At 42.6% G+C, this 15091-nt stretch overlaps 1 pseudogene; it reads right to left on the bottom strand.

The window, feature by feature from the left end:
- Nucleotides 1-15091, bottom strand: part of LOC141027075 (uncharacterized) — an 80131-nt pseudogene that overhangs the window by 794 nt on the left and 64246 nt on the right.

Below are 15091 nucleotides of genomic sequence, written 5' to 3'. Positions count from 1 at the left end.
ACTTTTAGAAATGTAAGTAAGCAACATAAATCTTACAAGGTCGCAAGCATATGACTGTAATCACCTATTGGGTTCCCATATGTTGGCTCAATTTTGCAAACTTTGGCATCATTTTTTTTTGAAATTCCAGTCTTGATGTTCGCTCCTCCTCCAACAATCTTTCTCTTTTAGCACACTCTTCTTTTAACCTCTTATGAAGTTGTTCTCTCTCAGAATGCTCCAAGTTAATCCTCTCTTGTGTGTTTGCACTTTCAGCTTGTAGTTGATCTTGTAATTCGTTGACCACTGGCTGAGCTCAGAGTTTTGCTGCTGGGTTGCTGCTATAGGACAAGCTTGCTCTTCAATCTGGACCCGAAACCTTTCAGAACAAGTTGAAGGTTTGTCCATGTATCATTCCATACCCACGAGGCTACGATGACTTGCATTGCAGAGTGTGTTTGTATGCAGTCTGGAAAATATTGTTTCTCTGCTCACTTGAAAGTGGGCCATGAGTTTCAGTTTCTATGGTTTCAACTTCTTGATGTGCTTTGTCCTAAAAATGGAAAGAATATAGGTGCGGCATCAATATTGACACTATAAAAGATGAAACAAGAATAACATGATCCAACGCATGAATAATCCTAGCTGATGAAGAAGCATGTCAAATGCACATCATTGAATAACGATAGAATAACCAAAAGTCAGTGTACTCACATAAACATCTTGGGACTCTATGTTAGACCATGTTCCATTCTTCGTGTGGGTGAGTTCCCACAGAGCAATACAATCTGGCTCTTCTCCAGTTTTCATGTTTCTCTGCGAGTAATATAGCAATGAGATGCTTGAAACATGAAACCATAGTTAGCAGCGAGGCATACATATTTAGTTAGACTCATACCTTCTCAAAACTTAGTTGTGAGTAAGATTTTGATCCAATTATGTGTTTTGTCTTCTGTTTCTTACGATTATCGGTGTGTTTTTGGCTGTGTTCATATCAATTCATTGAAACCAAATATAACCAGTCAGACAAAACAATTTCATCTTAACACATAGTAGAAAAAGAGTGATCTTAGAGATAACCTTAAATTTTGAATCAGTGCCAAAGTACTCAATCATCCATTCCCACTATTCTGGTTGTAAATCTTCTTGCGGATTAGCCAATCTAGCTGCATATGTTTTGTATGTCTTGTAAGTCAAGGTTAGAGTTGATCGCCAGCCTTTATATCGCTCTTTCGCAATTTTGAGAACTTTTTCTTATGTTTCTGGTGTGTCTTCCAGGTCCCACCTGTCCTGTAAAGCATACAACAAATGAATATACATAAGCAATGCATTATCGATGGTAAAATAAGATAACACATGTGAAAAAGGTTGTGCGCACTATGATATCTGCAACAATGAGTCAATGGATGGTAGGGTGAATGTCCGACCACATCACTCCAATGAGCAGTCTTGAACGTTTAGCAATTTAACCCCTACTAGGATTTTATGCATTATAGCAAATGCTAGAGACAGCTTAAGTGACATAAACAATTTACCAGATATGAGTTGTCCATGTTGGTTTGTGTATGCTGTTATACTTTCCATCCTTGTTAAGACAACACAACCTTTCCTTCCTGCACACAAAATCAATCAAGGGACTTAGCATTAACAAGCATTAATGTTGTGCACCATTCAGATAGGTGATTATGAGGTAAGGATGTTGTGTACCAGGAGCATCCTCCGTAGAATGCATCATTGTGCCCTTGTGTAGGTAATATCAGAATTTGAGTCAATTTAAGAAGAGACGCAATACGTAAAGCTGACATAAAATCAAACCAGTTCTCTTTCCCTTTTGGGACAGATCCATTTATCTCCCCATGATCCAATCGCACTACCAAAGATCTTGATTGTACCACATTGGGTCAATTCCTTCTCACTTTTCTCTCAAGTTTCTCTCATCTCTCCTCTACTTCTTTGAGTCCAATTCTTTTGGGTGAACAATTCTTCAGTTAACCTCCATAGTACACAACTTGTTTCTGTGGACGCCGGGACAATAATTAATACCTTTTCTTTCAATTCAAAATTATCCATTAAGATGAATATGCAGAACAGAATTATACTGACACATATTAACAGAAAACATATCTAGATGGAACTTTATCTGAATCCTCACGACACGAACTTCAGTTCTGCATAGGCAATCTAACGAAAACTACAGAGAGATGCCGGTCCAGGTGCCAGGAACTTGGAGAGTCATACAAGTTGCAGTCTGCTACCTCTTGAGCACTGCGGTGGTTTTCCCTTGAAGAGAAAAGGGTGATGCAGTAAAGTAGCGTAAGTATTTCCCTCAGTTTTTGAGAACCAAGGTATCAATCCAGTAGGAGATCACGCTCAAGTCCCACGCACCTACACAAACAAATAAGAACCTCGCAACCAACGCGATAAAGGGGTTGTCAATCCCTTCAGGGTCACTTACGAGAGTGAGATCTGATAGATATGATAAGATAATATTTTTGGTATTTTTATGATAAAGATGCAAAGTAAAATAAACGGCAATAAAAATAGCTAAGTGTTGGAAGATTAATATGATGGAAAATAGACCCGGGGGCCATAGGTTTCACTAGTGGCTTCTCTCAAGAGCATAAGTATTAAGGTGGGTAAACGAATTACTGTCGATCAATTGATAGAACTGAGCATAGTTATGCGAATATCTAGGTATGATCATGTATATAGGCCTCACGTCCGCGACAAGTAGATCGAAACGATTCTACATCTACTACTATTACTCCACACATCGACCGCTATCCGGCATGCATCTAGAGTATTAAGTTCATAAGAACAGAGTAATGCTTTAAGTAAGATGACATGATGTAGAGGGATAAACTCATGCAATATGATATAAACACCATCTTTTTATCCTCGATGGCAACAATACAATACGTGCCTTGCTGCCCCTGCTGTCACTGGGAAAGGACACCGCAAGACTGACTAAGCACTTCTCCCATTGCAAGAAAGATCAATCTAGTAGGCCAAACCAAACTAATAATTCAAAGAGACTTGCAAAGATAACCAATCATACATAAAAGAATTCAGAGGAGATTCAAATATTGTTCATAGATAATCTTGATCATAAACCCACAATTCATCGGATCTCGACAAACACACCGCAAAAGAAGATTACATCGAATAGATCTCCAAGAAGATTGAGGAGAACTTTGTATTGAGATCCAAAGAGAGAGAAGAAGCCATCTAGCTAATAACTATGGACCCGAAGGTCTGAGGTAAACTACTCACACATCATCGGAGAGGCTATGGTGTTGATGTAGAAGCCCTCCATGATCAATGCCCCCTCCGGCGGAGCGCCGGAAAAGGCCCCAAGATGGGATCTCACAGGTACAGAAGGTTGCGGTGGTGGAAATAGGGTTTTGGCTCTCTCTCTGATGTTTCCAGGGTATATGGGTATATATAGGAGGAAGAAGTACGTCGGTGGAGCAACGTGGGCTCCACAAGGGTGGAGGGCGCGCTGGGGGGGGGGGGGGTAGGCGCGCCCCCTGCCTCGTGCTCTCCTCATTGGTTGCTTTACGTAGACTCCAAGTCCTCTGGATCACGTTTGTTCCGAAAATCACGTTCCCGAAGGTTTCATTCCGTTTGGACTCCGTTTGATATCCTTTTCCTTCGAAACACTGAAATAGGCAAAAAAACAGCAATTTGGGCTGGGCCTCCGGTTAATAGGTTAGTCCCAAAAATAATATAAAAGTGTATAATAAAGCCCATTAAACATCCAAAACAGAATATAATATAGCATGGAACAATAAAAAACTATAGATACGTTGGAGACGTATCACAGTCTAATTGGCTGCCAATTGAAGCAGGAGAGTAGGGAATACCAAAGAAAAGATTGATCTACATTCCTCGCTATGGAGGTTCATGGATGCGGCTTCGTGATGAACCTGGTCGCAACGTCTCCACCTCCGGGTCGGCCATGTGGCGAGCAACCCCGGCGTAGGCAGGCCGGCACTGCACTCACGTTGTAGGGGAGAAGACGGGAACTCCATCGTGTTGGAAATATGCCATATAGGCAATAATAAAGTGGTTATTATTATATTTCCTTAATCATGATACAATTTTATTATTCATGCTATAATTGTAGATCGGAAACTTAAATACATGTGTGAATACATAAACAAATACCAAGTCCCTAGTAAGCCTCTACTTGACTAGCTCGTTGATCAAAGATTGTTAAGGTTTCCTGATCATAGACATGAGTTGTCATTTGATAACGTGATCACGTCATTAGGAGAATGATGTGATGGACAAGACCCATTTGTTAGCATAGCATATGATCGTTCAGTTTATTGCCACTGCTTTCTTAATGTCAAATACATGTTCCTTCGACCATGAGATCATGCACCTCCCGGACTCCGGAGGAATGCCTTGTGTGTATCAAACATCACTTCGTAACTGGGTGATCATAAAGGTGCTCTACAGGTATCTCCAAAGGTGTTTGTTGAGTTGGCATGGATCAAGATTGGGATTTGTCATTCCGTATGATGGAAAGGTATCTCCGGGCCCTCTCGGTAATACAACATCACAAGAAGCTTGCAAGCAAAGTGACTAAGGAGTTAGTTACAAGATGATGTATTACGGAATGAGTAAAGAGACTTGCAACGAGATTGAACTAGGTATGGAGATACCAACGATTGAATCTCGGGCAAGTAACATACCGATGGACAAAGTGAACTACGTATGTTGTCATAAAGGTTCGACCGATAAAGATCTTCGTAGAATATGTAGGAACCAATATGTCCAGGTCCCGCTATTGGTTATTGATGGGAGAAGCGTCTTGGTCATGTCTACATCATTCTCGAACATGTAGGGTCCGCACGCTTAACGTTCGTTGACGATATAGTATTATATGAGTTATGTATGTTGGTGACCAAATGTTGTTCGGAGTCCCAGATGAGATCACGGACATGACAAGGAGCTCCAGAATGGTCTGGAGGTAAAGATTGATATATAGGATGATGGTTGGGCCAAGGGGTAAGGCCCACCGGGCTTTAGGTTGGTGCAAAAGGAAGTTGTGCGGAGGCCGGGGACTAGACGCCAAGGACCCTGCTGTCTGGCCCTGGGCCAGACGCCCAGGACCGTGGCGTCTGGTGCTGGAATCTAAAAAGGACTCTTTCTTGCGTTCCAAACCAACTTTGGGGAGGCCCTCTCTCCAAGTAACGACCCCAGGGCTCAACATATAAATAGAGGGGTAGGGCTAGCCCCTAGAACACACCACGATTTACCAAGCCATGTGTCGGCGCCTCCTCTCCCTCTAGTTCATCCTATGCTCTAAATCCGTTGTGCTTGGCGAATCCCTGTGGAAATAGTTTCACCACCACCGTCACCACACCGTCGTGCTGCCGGAACTCATCTACTACTTTGCCCCTCTTGCTGGACAAAGAAGGCGAGGACGTCATCGAGCTGAACGTGTGCTGAACACAGAGGTGCCGTATGTCGCGGGAAACCACGACCACCTATGGGACCAGGAGGCCCCTTGCTGGTTCGGCAGGGGGCATCGCGTTACACAAAGAGCAGACGAGTGTGGGGGAGCACACACGCGAGCATTTTTACCCAGGTTCGGGCCGCCGTGAGGCGTAAAACCCTACTCCTGCTTTGGTGGATTGATGGTGGAAAGGTGGTGGTGGAGCGTAGTACACTTGCCCCACAAGGGTTGCCTCAGGGCGGCAGCGACTACGCGCGTATGGGGGTGTGAGTTATCCAACCTTGTAACCCTTTCTATGGTTGCCATGGGCGTCCTTTTATAGATCAAGGGGTTACCACAATGGCAAAGTAGTCATTACGCACTAGTAAGATAGCAACAATGCTATCATACCTAACTCTGCGGGCTGACAGGGCGCATTAAATGCACCGCTTAACGTCGCATTGTTGGTTGCTCGACAAGGCTTGCCGGGCTATCTCGCCAGCCCGTGCCTGTTCGCTTGACACGTCGCAGGACGGGTATCGTCTGTGGGTTTTTCCTATAGGGAGAGGCTGCCATGTGGCGAATGGCTGCCACTTAGTCACTCTGCGGCTTGACACCGCACTGATCGATAACGTGGGTCGTGTTGGAGTGGTTGGTGAAGTGGTTTTGCCTCCGTGAGTCCCGGCAGGCCCTGCCGGGACGCCTTGGTTCATCTACTTCTGGGGCTGGCCTCGCCCCTCGCCAAGCTCGCCTGCCCGGCAAGGGAGGCCTTTCTCTTAGTGATATCTTGCTTCTCTAGCTTGATCTTGGTCCCTCTGATCTGCATACTGGTCCTTCAGTGCTCTTGGTCCCTTGTACTCTAACTTGGGCCGGTGCTTCAATCTTGATCCCGTGCCTGTGCATAGTCTGGGCAACAGACCCAGGGTTTGTTGCACCGACACCGTACATTCGGTGCTTAATCAAAACGGACCGTGAAGGTGTACAACTACATCAACCGTGTTGATAAACGCTTCCACTTAGTGATCTACAAGGGTATGTAGATGCTCTCCCCCTCTCGTAGCTATGCATCTCCATGGATAGATCTTGCGTGTGCGTAGAATTTTTTTGGGTTTCCATGCAACGTTCCCCAACAGTGGCATCATGAGCCAGGTCTATGCGTAGATGATATGCACGAGTATAACACAAATGAGTTGTGGGTGGTGATGTTCATATTGCTTACCACCAATGTCTTGTATTGTGGGATGAAGCGGCTCAGACCAACCTTACATGTCCACATACATGAGACCGGTTCCACCGACTGACATGCAACTTGTTTTGCATAAAGGTGGTTGGCGGGTATCAGTTTCTACCACTTTAGTTGAATCTTATTTGACTACGGCGGTCCTTGCAAAAGGTTAAATGGCAACTGGATAATCACCATTCTTGCTTTGCGTAGGTAAGAACGGTCCTTGCTAGTTGCTCGTAGCAGCCACGTAAAACTTGCAACAACAAAGTAGAAGACGTCTAACTTGTTTTTGCAGGGCATGTTGTGATGTGATATGGTCAAGATGTGATATGATATATGTTGATGTATGAGATGATCATGTTTTGTAATAAGTTCACGACCTGCATGTCGATGAGTACGAGAACCGGCAGGAGCCTTAGGGTTGTTTTTAATTTATTGTATGACATGTGTGTCAATCACTAAGCGCCATGTAATTGCTTTACTTTATCGCTATGCATTAGCAATAGTTGTAGAAGCAATAGTTGTCGAGATAACCTCGACGCTACGATGGAAATCAAGGTGTCATGCCGGTGACGATGGAGATCATGCCGTTGCTTTGGAGATGGAGATCAAAAGCACAAGATGGTGATGGCCATATCATGTCACATATTTTGATTGCGTGTGATATTTATCCTTTATGCATCTTATTTCGCTTAGAACAACGGTAGCATTATAAGATGATCCCTTCACTTAATTTCAAGATAAAAGTGTTCTCCCCGAGTATGCACCGTGGCTAAAGTTCATCGTTTCCAAGCAGCTCATGATGATTGGGTGTGATAGACTCTACATTCACATACAACGGGTGTAAGCCAGTTTTGCACATGCATAATACTTGGGTTACACTTGAAGAGCCTAGCATGTATAGACATGGTCTCGGAACACTGGAGACTGAAAGGCCAAACATGAGTCATATAGTAGATATGATCAACATGGAGATGTTCACCATTGAAAACTACCCTGTCTCACGTGATGATCGGACATGGGTTAGTTGATTTGGATCATGTATCACTTAGACAACTCGAGGGATGTTGATTTAAGTGGGAATTCATTCATAATTTGATTATTTGAACTAAAATTTATCATGAACTTAGTCCTAACAGTCTTTGCAAATTTATGTTGTAGATCAATGGCGCGTGCTACCGTTCCCTTGAATTTTAATGCGTTCATAGAGAAAGCTAAGTTGAAAGATGATGGTAGCAACTACACGGACTGGGTCCATAACTTGTGGATTATCCTCATTGTTGCCCAGAAGAATTATGTCCTTGATGCACCGCTAGGTGACAAACCTGTTGCAGGAACTAATGCAGACGTTATGAACATCTGGTAAGCTCGATATGATGACTACTCGATAGTTCAGTGTGCCATGCTTTACAGACTGGAACCGGGACTTCAAAAGAGTTTTGAACGCCACGGAGCATATGAGATGTATCAAGAGCTGAAGTTGATATTTCAAGCTAATGCCCGGGTTGAGAGATATGAAGTCGCCAACAAGTTCTTTAGTTGTAAGATGGAGGAGAATAGTTCTGTCAGTGAACACATACTCAGAATGTCTAGGTACCGCAACCACTTGACTCAGCTGGTACTTCCAATTGAGAGTGTTATTGACAGAGTTCTTCAGTCACTGCCACCAAGCTACAAAGGATTTGTGATGAACTATAATATGCAAGGGATGACGAAAATGATTCCCGAGCTCTTCGCGATGTTGAAATCAGCAGAGGTAGAAATCAAGAAAGGGCATCAAGTGTTGATGGTTAACAAGACCACCAGTTTCAAGAAAAAGGGCGAGGGAAAGAAAGGGAACTTTGATACGTCCATTTTGCATCATGTTTTCTTACTGTTATTTATACTGTTTTTATCCATGATAATGCTTTTTGGAGTAATTCTAATGCCTTTTCTCTCATAATATGCAAGGTATACACAAAGAGGGAGAATTCTGGCAGCTGGAAATCTGTACCTGGAAAAGCTACGTCAGGCTACCTATTATGCACAACTCCAAACAAGCTGAAACTTCACGGAGATTTTTTATGGAATATTTAAGGAATATTGGAGCAAATAACTGCCAGAGGGGGCCCACCAGGTGGGCACAACCCACCTGGGCGTGCTAGGGAGCCCAGGCGTGCCCTGGTGGGTTGTGCTCACCCAGGCCCACCTCCGGTGCCCATCTTCTGGTATATAGGTCATTTTGACCTAGAAAAAAAATAAAGGGAGGACTTTCGGGACGGAGCGTCGCCGTCTCGAGGCGGAACTTGGTCAGGAGCACTTTTGCCCTCCGGTGGAGCGATTCCGCCGGGGGAACTTCCCTCCATAAGGGGGAAATCATCGTCATCATCATCACCAACAACTCTCCCATCTTGGGGAGGGCAATCTCCATCAACATTTTCAACAGCACCATCTCATCTCAAACCCTAGTTCATCTCTTGTGTCCAATCTTGTTACCGGAACTATAGATTGGTGCTTGTGGGTGACTAGTAGTGTTGATTACATTTTGTAGTTGATTACTATATGGTTTATTTGGTGGAAGATTATATGTTCAGATCCAATATGATATTTAATACTCCTTTGATCATGAGCATGTTTATCATTTGTGAGTAGTTAGTTTTGTTCTTGAGGTCATGGGAGAAACCATGTTGCAAGTAATCATGTGAACTTGATATGTGTTCGATATTTTGATGGTATGTATGTTGTGATTCCCTTACTGGTGTCATGTGAACGTCGACTACATGACACTTCACCATATTTGGGCCTAAGGGAATGCATTGTGGAGTAGCAATTAGATGATGGATTGCGAGAGTGACAGAAGCTTAAACCCCAGTTTATGCGCTATTCCGTAAGGGATCGATTGGATCCAAAATTTTAATGCTATGGTTAGAATTTATTCTTAATACTTTTCTCGTAGTTGCGGATGCTTGCAGGAGGGTTAATCATAAGTAGGAGGTTTGTTCAAGTAAGAATAGCACCTAAGCACTGGTCCACCCACATATCAAATTATCAAAGTACCGAACACGAATTAAACCAACATGATGAAAGTGACTAGATGAAATTCCCGTGTACCCTCAAGAACACTCTGCTTATCATAAGAGACCGTTTTGGCCTGTCCTTTGCCTCAAAAGGATCGGGATACCTTGCTGCACTTTTGTTACTACTATCGTTACTTGCTCATTACAAATTATCATGCTATCAAACTACTCCGCTATTTACAATTTCAGCACTTGCAGACATTACCATGCTGAAAACCACTTGTCATTTCCTTCTGCTCCTCATTGGGTTTGATACTCTTACTTATCGAAAAGAGCTACAATTGATCCCCTATACTTTTGGGTCATCAAGGCTATTTTCTGGCACCGTTGCCGGGGAGTGAAGCGCCTTTGGTAAGTGGAATTTGGTAAGGAAACATTTATATAGTGTACTGAAATTTATTGTCACTTGTTACTATGGAAAACAATCCTTTGAGGGGTTTGTTTGGGGTATCTTCACCTCGTCCGAAACCGTAATTAGCTACCTCTCAACCTACTGCACCTACTGAAAATATTGAATATGAAATTCCTTCGGGTATGATAGAAAAACTGCTAGCTAATCCTTATGCAGGAGATGGAACCGAACATCCTGATATGCACTTGATATACGTAGAACAAATTTCTGGATTGTTTAAGCTCGCAGGTTTACCCAGGGATGAAGTTATGAAAAAGGTTTTCCCTTTATCTTTGAAGGGAAAAACCTTGGCATGGTATAGGCTATGCGATGATATTGGATCTTGGAATTGGAATCGATTAAAATTGGAGTTCCACCAAAAAAATTATCCTATGCATCTAGTTCATCGTGATCGGGATTATATATATAATTTTTGGCCTCGTGAAGGAGAAAGTATCGCTCTAGCTTGGGGGAGGCTTAAGTCAATGTTATATTCATGCCCCAATTATGAGCTCTCAAGAGAAATTATTATCCAGAACTTTTATGCTCGGCTTTCTCGTAATGATCAAATCATGCTCGATACTTCTTGTGCTGGTTCTTTTATGAAGAAGACTATTGAATTCCGGTGGGATCTTTTGGAAAGAATGAAATGCAACTCTGAAGAATGGGAACTCGACGAAGGTAAAGAGTGAGGTATTAAGCTTAAGTATGATTATGTTAAATCTTTTATGGATACCGATGCTTTTCAAAAGTTTAGCCCTAAATATGGACTTGACTCTCAGATAGTAGCCTCCTTTTGTGAATCATTTGCTATTCATGTTGATCTCCCTAAAGAGAAGTGGTTTAAATATCACCCACCTATTAAAGAAGAAATTAAAGAACCGGTACCAGTTAAAGAAGAAACTATACTTAACAATGTTGATCCAGTTGTTCCTTCTGCTTATATTGAGAAACCACCTTTTCCTGTTAGGATAAAGGAACATGCTAAAGTTTCAACTGTGGTTAACAAAAGCTATATTAGAACACCTAAACCTGATGAACAAATTAAAGTAGAACCTAGTACTGCTATGGTTAAATATCTCTTGGAAAAAGATATGGATGGGCATGTTATTTACTTCTGTGAAGAAGCTGCTAGAATTGCCAAACCTGATAAAAAGGATAAACATAGACCTATTGTTGGCATGCCCGTTATCTCAGTTAAAATAGGAGATCACTGTTATCATGGTTTATGTGACATAGGTGCTAGTGTGAGTGTTATTCCTTATACCTTATATCTAGAAATTATGAATGACATAGCACCTGCAGAGATAGAAGACATAGATGTTACTATTAAACTTGCTAATAGAGACACAATATCACCAATTGGGATTGTTAGAGATGTTGAAGTCTTGTGTGGGAAAATAAAATACCCTACTGATTTTCTTATTCTTGGTTCCCCACAAGATGACTTTTGTCCCATTATCTTTGGTAGACCTTTCTTGAACACCGTTAATGCTAGAATAGACTGTGAGAAACAAGCTGTCGGTGTTAGTTTTGGTGATGAGTCTCATGAGTTTATTTTTTCCAAATTTAGTAGAAAACTTCATGAAAAAGAATTGCCTAGTAAGGGTGAATTAATTAGTCTTGCTTCTATTGTTGTACCTCCTACTGATCCTTTAAAACAATATTTGCTAGACCATGAAAATGATTTTCATATGCATGAAAGAAATGAAATAGATAAGGTTTTCTATGAACAACGTCCTCTGCTTAAACACAATTTGCCTATTGAAACTCTAGGAGGTCCTCCTCCACCTAAAGGTGATCCTGTGTTTGAATTAAAACAATTGCCAGACACTTTGAAATATGCTTATCTTGATGAAAAGATGATATATCCTGTTATTATCAGTGCTAACCTTTCAGAACATGAAGAAGAAAGATTATTGAAAGTTCTAAGGAAGCACCGAGCTGCTATTGGATATACTCTTGATGATTTAAAGGGCATTAGTCCCACTCTATGTCAGCACAAAATTAATATGGAACCTGATGCTAAACCCGTTGTTGATCACCAACGTCGGTTAAACCCGAAGATGAAAGAAGTGGTAAGAACAGAAATATTAAAACTTCTGGAAGCAGGTATAATCTATCATATAGCTGATAGTAGATGGGTAAGTCCTGTTCATTGTGACCCTAAGAAAGGAGGTATAACTGTTGTTCCTAATGATAAGAATGAACTCATTCCACAAAGAATTATTACATGTTATAGAATGGTAATTGATTTTAGAAAAATAAACAAAGCAACTAGAAAAGATCATTACCATCTGCCTTTTATTGATCAAATGCTTGAAAGATTATCTAATCACACACATTTTTGCTTCCTTGATGGATATTTTAGTTTTTCACAAATACCCGTTTCTCAACCTGATCAAGAAAAGACCACTTTTACTTGTCACTTTGGAACTTATGCTTATAGATGTATGCCTTTTGGTTTATGTAATGCACCTGCTACCTTTCAAAGATGTATGACTGCTATATTCTCTGACTTTTGTGAAAATATTGTTGAGGTTTTCATGGATGACTTCTCTGTCTATGGGAAGTCTTTTGATGATTGTTTAAGCAATCTTAATGGAGTTTTGCAGAGATGTGAACAAACAAATCTTGTCTTGAATTGGGAGAAGTGCCACTTTATGGTTAATGAAGGCATTGTCTTGGGTCATAAAATTTCTGAAAGAGGTATTGAAGTGGACAAAGGTAAGGTTAATGCAATTGAGAAAATGCCATATCCTAAAGATATAAAAGGTATTCGTAGTTTCTTAGGTCATGCTGGTTTCTATAGGAGATTTATCAAAGACTTCTCTAAAATTTCTAGGCCTCTTACTAGTCTTTTACAAAAGGATATTCCTTTTGTTTTTGATGATGATTGTTTAGAAGCCTTTGAACACTCAAGAAAGCCTTAATTTCTGCACCTATTGTTCAACCACCTGATTGGAACTTGCCTTTTGAAATTATGTGTGATGCTAGTGATTATGCTGTTGGTGCTGTTCTAGGACAAAGTGTCGTGGAATTGTCACGGCAGATGTCCTCGAGCTAGGACTTAGTCGTGGAGCCATCGCAACTAGGAAGCTTGAAGGGGTTAAGTGGGACAAGGAACACGAGGGTTTATACTGGTTCGGCCCCTTACGGTGAAGGTAAAAGCCTACGTCCAGTTTGAGGTGGTATTGATTAGGGTTACGATCACCAGGGAGCTAAACTGCTATGCCCGGCTCTCGATGAGATCGTTCTTGTCCCTAAACCGCTGCCGGGTCCTCCCTTTATATAGGGAGGCTGACGCCCAGCAGTTCTCAGAGTCCCGGCCGGCTCATAAGAGTGTCCGGCTCGGACTCTTAACTATTCTTGCCTTACACTACAAGTTCTACCATAATAATGATTGTAACTACGGGCCTTAAGCCATATCCGGGTCTTAAGCCCATCTTTGGCCCACCGTCTTTAAGCTTGGCGCCGGGCTTTTGGTAGTGACCATATGAGTAACCCGCCCCCTCCTGGCGGGTGACTCTAAGGTCTATATCCTCAACATTAGGCCCCAGATTGATTTGAGCCGGCTCATGTCAATCTTCCATTCCTTCGATAGAAAACCTCCGGCTTACAATTGTATGAAGGCCATAACCCGGCGTGACGTCATCCTCTGGACTCCGGATAATCCGCCGTGACGTCATCTTCCATTAAGCCCGGTTTTTACTCCGCCAGATCCGCAACGGATCTTTTTCTTTACTGTCATCCCGAAAATCAAGGCGTTTCGTGGGGAGATAACCACGCCGTGGTCTCCTTGATTCTCGCACCCACTTATGAACTTGCCTTATAAATAGGCCGGCCCGACGGGCTCTCAGCCACTTCCCTCTCCATCTTCTTCCTCGTGCCACTGCTCCCCTGCCTGAGCTCTGCTACTGCCGCCGCCGTCGCGCCCCCGGTCTTCGTCAACCTTGGCCGCTGCATCACCCTGACTCGGACCAGACAAACGGCGGCAACCTCCAATCCTCTCCAGCTCCGGTGAGTCTCCGCTACTCCATAGGGCAGATCCGTACTAGGGCTTGAGTAGTTCGTCCGTGTTCTTCGTAGTTCATCACGGGCCTCAGTAGATTTGAATTTTGCTGCCCCTTTTTGATCTTAGCTCTGTATAGGCTTACTACGGTAGACGTTGAGGACCCATTTTACATACAAGTAGCTATCTTTTTACTGCATAAGAACCTTGTTCGAGCCCAAGAACTTCTCCAGCGTCTGTTTCTAGGTCTAGAAACTTTTCTTTTGCCCGACTATTTTGATCCAAAAAATTTATTGCGATGTGTGAAACCTGTTTTACCACACTTAGTAAAAATTGCAATCCGTGAATCTCGGCGGTTTACAGTTCCGGTTTAAAGAAACCCTGCGCCATAGAACTTTCTGGCTTAAAGAAAACCATGCGCCAAAAAACTTCCGGCTTAGCTGTGATAAAGCCTGTAGACAATCAAATTACTCTCAATCCCTCGGCGGCTTAAATAGCCCGATGCACTTAAATGTATACCATTAGTCCCCTTCATAAGCCGCCACCTTGACCTTGAACCGTAGATTTCTTCCGGCTCATAATTAACCCGGACGTTTTTCCTTTTATCATAGACTGACGACTTTCACCATGCCTCCCAAAGCTCCCATTACTTGCAACTGGATGAGGTCCAATGTCACCAATGAGACCCTAGCAGATTTTGTCAAGTCCGGATATCTGCCCAAGAAGGACGTCATGTCCTACCGTGCCCCTGACCCGTCAGAAGAGAGACCACAGCCAAAGGACGGGGAGGTAGTGATTTTTGCGGATCATATGAGCCGGGGCTTCGCACCGCCCGGTTCAAAGTTTTTCAGAGACGTTCTGAACTTCTTCGATCTGCGGCCTCAGGATATAGGACCCAACTCAGTGTCCAATATCTGCAACTTCCAAGTGTTCTGCGAGGTTTACCTTGGAGAAGAACCTAGTCTGCTGCTCTTCAGAG

This window comes from Aegilops tauschii, chromosome 7, assembly GCF_002575655.3.
Source record: "Aegilops tauschii subsp. strangulata cultivar AL8/78 chromosome 7, Aet v6.0, whole genome shotgun sequence".
In the NCBI taxonomy this organism is placed as follows: Eukaryota; Viridiplantae; Streptophyta; class Magnoliopsida; order Poales; family Poaceae; genus Aegilops; species Aegilops tauschii.
This window is presented reverse-complemented; position numbering and strand designations above follow the sequence as displayed.